The sequence below is a fragment of the Anneissia japonica genome, unplaced genomic scaffold, assembly GCF_011630105.1.
Source record: "Anneissia japonica isolate Jap-2015-1 unplaced genomic scaffold, ASM1163010v1 scaffold11969_len152608_cov178, whole genome shotgun sequence".
Classification (NCBI taxonomy): Eukaryota; Metazoa; Echinodermata; class Crinoidea; order Comatulida; family Comatulidae; genus Anneissia; species Anneissia japonica.
Window position 1 is genome coordinate 34,032 of NW_022711386.1, and position 7,282 is coordinate 41,313.

At 35.7% G+C, this 7,282-nt stretch overlaps 1 long non-coding RNA gene across 1 annotated transcript in view; it reads left to right on the top strand.

The window, feature by feature from the left end:
- The first annotated feature begins 6,029 nt into the window (after nucleotides 1–6,029).
- Nucleotides 6,030–7,282, top strand: part of LOC117107453 — an 8,784-nt gene continuing 7,531 nt past the window's right edge. The window contains exon 1 of the long non-coding RNA XR_004445232.1: nucleotides 6,030–6,472. This is a non-coding gene — a long non-coding RNA (uncharacterized LOC117107453). The remainder of the gene's footprint in view (nucleotides 6,473–7,282) is intronic.

Genomic DNA, 7,282 nt, shown 5'->3' on the forward strand with positions numbered 1-7,282 from the left:
TAATGCAGGCTACAATTTAAAAACGGGTGGGACTCATTCAAAAATTCGAGGGGGTTCGCTAGAAAACAGGGGGGTTCGCTAGAAAAGGGGGGTTCGCCCGAACCATAAAAACCCCCCCTGGCTACGGGCCTGCGCGTCTATAGGTCCGGATCATGAAATTCAACAAGAGAACCACAAACGCAAGGTCATTGGCAGTATCATTACCATAATACAAAATGAGAAAACTGTCAGTTTCTTTTTGATTGCGCCAGAGCTGGCCAATCTATGAATTTGACAGACAACATTTCTTGAGAAAAGTTGTTACTAGAAAACAACACCACGAGCTAACAGAAGGAAAGGCAACCCGAATATTATGAAGAATGCTACATTGCTGGCACAGGTGTTTGTGGACCACCGAGATCCATTTGCTGCTGATGAGAATGACGTTTATAACCTTCTCACTAAGGAAGTAAAGAATGAAAAAGTAGCAAAGATATAAGCTTGATGACACCGGACAGAAGATGTTTGAGACATTTGCAAAAGAATGCCTTCCAGAGAGAAAACTTTTCATATGAGATCCAATAAAGAAGACGATAGGAACTTTCGAAAGTGCAAATACAGCCATGACTGTGAAAGCAGGTGACAAACTTATCAAAGTCAAAAAAAGAAGGCAGAGATTCATTGTTGCATCACATAGTCGCCCAGCCTTGATTTAAAAGAATATATTAGGCAGTATCAATTTGTTGTTATTTCACGTGCACTTTTTCCTTTAGACAGGTCACTCCTGCTAGCCTATGATAAAGCTAAGGTCCTTCATGTTTTTAATGCACTATCCCCAAAGAGCAGGAAATTCCAATAGATGGAAAAATGCAAGCACCTACTCAATATACGACTGAACAGGAGGTAACACCTGATAAGTACACGGTTATGATTATAGATGGCATGGCACTTGTAAACTCTATCTCCAAAACAGATGAAATGAGATATTAGAGTGATTTTGCGGTTTCTTGAAAAGCTTGTTGGGATCGCAGGTTGTTATGATGAAGTGAGATCTGAAGAAAACAGGTTCGTTCTAGTGCGATGTCTAAATGCCCCTGCTCCAGAGGTCATCAGATTACAATTGTGGCTGCAAATCGCAATGTATAGGAAACTATTTTTGTAGTTGCAGTATCAATAAGCTACCGTGTACGGAGGTATGTGGTTGCTTCAATCATGGCTGCAGCAACTTAGGAGAACACTATCCGCCAACACTTGCAGTAGATAATATACCAACCACTTTATTTGCACAATAGTATTTTTCTTTGGTTGCCATTTTGTATTTGATCGCCACTTTGAATTTTTTAGTCATGACATATCATATTTTGATATCTCAATCTTCGTTATTGCAATCTAGTTCATGTAACTTTTAACATTATTGGCACACTCAAATTTAATAATTTTTAATAATTTATTTTCGTAATGGCGGCCATTTTGAATTTCAAAATGGCCGACCTCTGTGGCAATCATTTGGATCAGTTGTTTTGTCAAATATGTTGAATTTATAACATATTTTACGTATTAGCGGCCATCTTGGAGTTGACACCTTTAAACCTTTTTAGAAAAAATGGCAACATACTTTTTTATCACTATACACACTAAAGACACAAAATCAGCTTGAAATTTGCTTTTAACAAAAAAAAAATTAAACGAAATTACATAGTGGCCACACTATAGACTGAATACGGTATAACTCTGTACTACACATATATAGCTTTCAATCATCAGGTGGTGGTGGCATTTGGATATTAGTCCAGATCTTATATTTAACAGATTAGCTTTATTTGCATTTAAGATGCACATCTTCTTATCAAGGCTACAACGTCCGTAGGCGAGTATTTCATTATGTTCCATTTAATGCGGAATCCCATATTTTTATCTTTTAAAGACCAAATGTATTTAGATAGTTCAGATTTTTTGCTATACAGTATATTTCTTTCTTAAACGATTTATTATGGTTATAGTACCTTGTCTTAAATTTGACCACCAGTCATGTTGATGTATGTTTTTGTGACATTATCATGAGTGATGACATCGGCCAAATACACAATTGATGATGCAAGACAAGACCCATCCAGTGGAAAATCAGCCCTATTGCGGCAATTGCATGCGCTTTCTGCCTTTTTAATGGGGTTCAATATTTTATGGTTATGTTTACTAATTACCGTATGATTTTTACAGATGGCACACAACTGTAACTGACTTTTACATTGTTTTTATTAAATATTTTATGCAGCACGTGACCGTCAGGAAAGTGTTTTTTTTTTGTTTTTTTTTATTGAAAGTGGAAATGTTCGTGCAACGTTGGTCTTGATATTCATACTGTAGGGCGGGTTGAACCATATCGTGTTCCTCCCTCAGTTCTTGCGTTTTCCGGATGTGGGATGTGGGGTGTAGGATAAATTGTCGTATCCGCTGGATTGTGGTGCGTCACTTTAAATCTGTCTGGAGTTGTTGAAAGCTTCTTCGTCGCTTGATAACATGGAGATGCGTTTATTGACACCTGGTTGGATTTGCTTCAATATGGGAGGGGGTGATTTGAAGCTATATTTATGTAGATGGGTTGGTTGCCTGGTTTTCGAAAAGGTTGGTTCTTACCGGTTTGTAGATTCAGTGTTACGTCCAGGTAGTTTACAAATTGGTTGCTTGATTCCGTGGTTATCTTTAGCCCAAAATTTTGGAAAATTTTAGTTAAATTATTAAAATTGATAACAACATAATTGAACAAGTAATTGAAACAAAATTCCTTGGCATTACATTAGATTTAAAATTATCTTGGCAATCCCATCATAACAGTATTACAAATATTATATCAAGAAACATTGGTGTTATGAATAAATTAAAACATTACTTTCCGCAGAACATTCTTTTATCCTTGTATAATATTTTAATCTTACCTTATATCAGTTATTGTAACACATCATGGGCTGCTACAGTTGATAAATTTCTTCATCTATGTCCCTGGACAAGTCCTGAAACAACCCCTATTGACAATAATTTTAAATTGCAAAAGCGAGCTCTCAGGATTTGTGCAGGGACAACTCGTATTTCCGATACCAAACCTTTATTTTACAAATTTAATGTTCTAAATGTATTTGATTTGCATAAACTATGTTTTTATGTATCGCTTTAGAAATGAAACATTACCCCCACATATTCATAATCTATTTCCAAAACAGCAGGCTGATATACATGACCATAATACTAGATTTGCTAAAAGTAACGTTTTATTTGAAAAATATACATCCTCTTCTAGAAAAAAAATCCATATTTTACTCTAGTCCAAAATTATGGAATTCCTTAAAAACTTCCTTTAAATCCTTACCTAATCTCAACTCTTTTAAATACAATCTTAAAAAGTCTCTGGTCTCGGAGTATGGCCGGTAAGTCTCCTGGTCGGTCGGTCTGCCTGTCTGTCTGTCGGTCATTCTTATTTGTACTTAACGGACTGCCACCATATATATACGTTTGTTTGTATATGTATGTATGTGTGTGTGTATATATATATATATGTACTGTATATGTGTATGTATATATATATACATATATATATATTTTTGTGTGTATGTATATGTATGTATATGCATGTGTGTATATATATATATATTTATTTTGTGTTTATATTTTTGGATTTCTATATATTTTTAACTGGTGGCCACGTCTTAAAGTTTTATGTTAAACTTATTTTGGCCTCCTTCCACACACTTATTCTGTAATGTACTATTATTCTTAGTTGGTTTTACTATTAAGCTTTTGTTATGTATGTTAATATGTTCATGTGTGTGGAGAAATAAATTAAACAAACAAACAAACAAACTCCGCTCTTATCTCTATTGATTTGCGGGTCAATATATTTTTAAAGGCAGCAAGTCCGTCGTCTCTATAGAGGCCGATTGAATTTCTATCAAATTTCCGTCCAAGTTTGTGGAGGATGAAGAGTCCTATGAGTTTGCATACCTCCGCCCCGTCGTAACAGCTCATGGCTACATCAAAATTACCGTCTGCTCCGCGTTTACTCCATATTGCGTCTCTGTGAAAGAGTGATTTGTGAGATTGAATTATTATATCTATGTCCAATTTAGAAACATATTGTATAAGAGACAGGTGGCCACACTATAGACTGAATACGGTATAACTCTGTACTACACATATATAGCTTTCAATCATCAGGTGGTGGTGGCATTTGGATATTAGTCCAGATCTTATATTTAACAGATTAGCTTTATTTGCATTTAAGATGCACATCTTCTTATCAAGGCTACAACGTCCGTAGGCGAGTATTTCATTATGTTCCATTTAATGCGGAATCCCATATTTTTATCTTTTAAAGACCAAATGTATTTAGATAGTTCAGATTTTTTGCTATACAGTATATTTCTTTCTTAAACGATTTATTATGGTTATAGTACCTTGTCTTAAATTTGACCACCAGTCATGTTGATGTATGTTTTTGTGACATTATCATGAGTGATGACATCGGCCAAATACACAATTGATGATGCAAGACAAGACCCATCCAGTGGAAAATCAGCCCTATTGCGGCAATTGCATGCGCTTTCTGCCTTTTTAATGGGGTTCAATATTTTATGGTTATGTTTACTAATTACCGTATGATTTTTACAGATGGCACACAACTGTAACTGACTTTTACATTGTTTTTATTAAATATTTTATGCAGCACGTGACCGTCAGGAAAGTGTTTTTTTTTTGTTTTTTTTTATTGAAAGTGGAAATGTTCGTGCAACGTTGGTCTTGATATTCATACTGTAGGGCGGGTTGAACCATATCGTGTTCCTCCCTCAGTTCTTGCGTTTTCCGGATGTGGGATGTGGGGTGTAGGGTAAATTGTCGTCTCCGCTGGATTGTGGTGCGTCACTTTAAATCTGTCTGGAGTTGTTGAAAGCTTCTTCGTCGCTTGATAACATGGAGATGCGTTTATTGACACCTGGTTGGATTTGCTTCAATATGGGAGGGGGTGATTTGAAGCTATATTTATGTAGATGGGTTGGTTGCCTGGTTTTCGAAAAGGTTGGTTCTTACCGGTTTGTAGATTCAGTGTTACGTCCAGGTAGTTTACAAATTGGTTGCTTGATTCCGTGGTTATCTTTAGCCCAAAATTTTGGAAAATTTTAGTTAAATTATTAAAATTGATAACAACATAATTGAACAAGTAATTGAAACAAAATTCCTTGGCATTACATTAGATTTTCTTATACTTTAGCTTTTCTAATTATTATGCAATTGTCAGATTATATTTAATACATAGGCCTAAGTATATATCTATATTATAGATAAATAATAACTGGAACGATACGGACTTACACTCACCGATCTTTCAGACCTTTTACACCTTTTATTGGATAACAACATCTTTGTGTCTGCTGACACCTTTTATCAACAAATACGAGGCTTAGCAATGGGAAATAGCCTCAGTGGTACCCTTGATATTCTCCGTCTTGATAGGTTTGAACGCTCTTTTATTTATATGGGCCCCATACCCAGACCTATTGTTTACATCAGATATGTGGATGATACTGGGGTTATTGTCAAAGACACTAACCACGCGCATCTCCTCCTTGAACATATTAATGCTCAACATCCCACCATCAATTTTGAGATGGAATTACCTGATGCAGATGGATTCCTACCAATACTCGATGTTAAACTTAGGATCATTTCAAATGGATCGATTTCCACCAAATTTTACACTAAAGCGGCCAACAAAGGTATCATTCTGCATTACAAATCGCACCATTCCCTTTCTATTAAAAATGCAGTGGTTGCCAATGATTACAAACTGGTAAATTATGTACAGCAGAATTTGTGGACGAAGGGATTGGGATTTTAAACCATAAGCTTATGAACAATGGATATCACCGCCACTGGTTGAACCCTTCCACTCACACTACGAATAAACCTTGGGGGTTTACAGACTTTAAATTCACCCTTAAAATTCCCTTTGTCAGCGATCAACTTAATACCAGATACGGTTAGCCCTTAACTACCACTCCCTTTTTAAAAGGTCCGCGCTCCCTTTTCATTGGAAATGCTATTCCCATGAGTAAGAGGTAGAAATAAGAGTTTAATAAAAGCGTTTCTATTGTATAGGCGACTAAACACCAATGCATTCTCACTTATAGATTTTATTGTTCGCTATTTGCTCTGTTATTCATGTCGTTCATTCTAGCTTTTATAAGTTCATTGTTTGAGTGCGAATTCATGGAGCTCCATGGTGCGTTCAGCAAGTCGTCGATCGAGTACGAGTGGTTTTCTTTATACCAGGCATTAACACTATGGTTGATTTAGGAGGGGTGTAGTGAAGAAATTATCTGATTGGCAAGACTTCTACTGTAGGTTGATTCTTACAGCTTGTGACCGTATTCTGGAGGAACATATTACCAGTCAGGTTAATATCGCTAGACACCCGGCATAGTCAACTGGCAAGTACGGTAGAATTGTACGCTTTAAGTTTTTTTGTATCATGTTTAGGTAGGGAACTATGTAACACTATAGAGCACTCCTTAATTAACGACTATAAAACCTTTCCTCTACAGTACATTTTGAACTTTGGAACCATGTGATATCATTATTGCTACTGGAAACAGTTACCGTTGCTCTATATATTTTGATTTTATGTTATAATTATTAAAGTTAGGTAATGTATCTGAAGCGTTGCTAACTAGAGTTAGCACATGACCGGTTTTGTGTAGCCAGGTAGGCTATTTTTTTTTTTAAACTGGTTCGTTGATTATACAGGGTCTGTGGTCGTACCAAACACCACACCAGGCGTGATACAGTGCAAAATGTTACCACTGGGTACTCGCATAGGCCTACTTGATCAAACCCTCCATGATCAAATCGTTAAATGAATTTCTAAACCCAAAATTGTTAAGCGGAAGTCGAAGTCAGACTCATGGGAACAGGTCAACTTGGCCTCAAGTCAACTCGGCCCCAAGTCAACTCGGCCCCAAGAAGTCCCCAATATTACCAGGCAAGCTTATTTGTGTAAGCAGGCTTAGCTAATTATACAAATAAAAAAATAAAAATATTGATAAATAATGATAAATTTTCATTTTTCTTTTAATTCTCTTGCTTTTCTTCAGTTGACCCTATTTCATATTTAATAGGGATATAGTAATATTATTAATATTTATAATGATTACCGTATAGGCCTACATGTAAAATTGCAATTACAGTATATATTAATTATATATAGTAATTAATAATCATATTGAAAACAAAAAGAATATTTTTAAAAAATGACTTA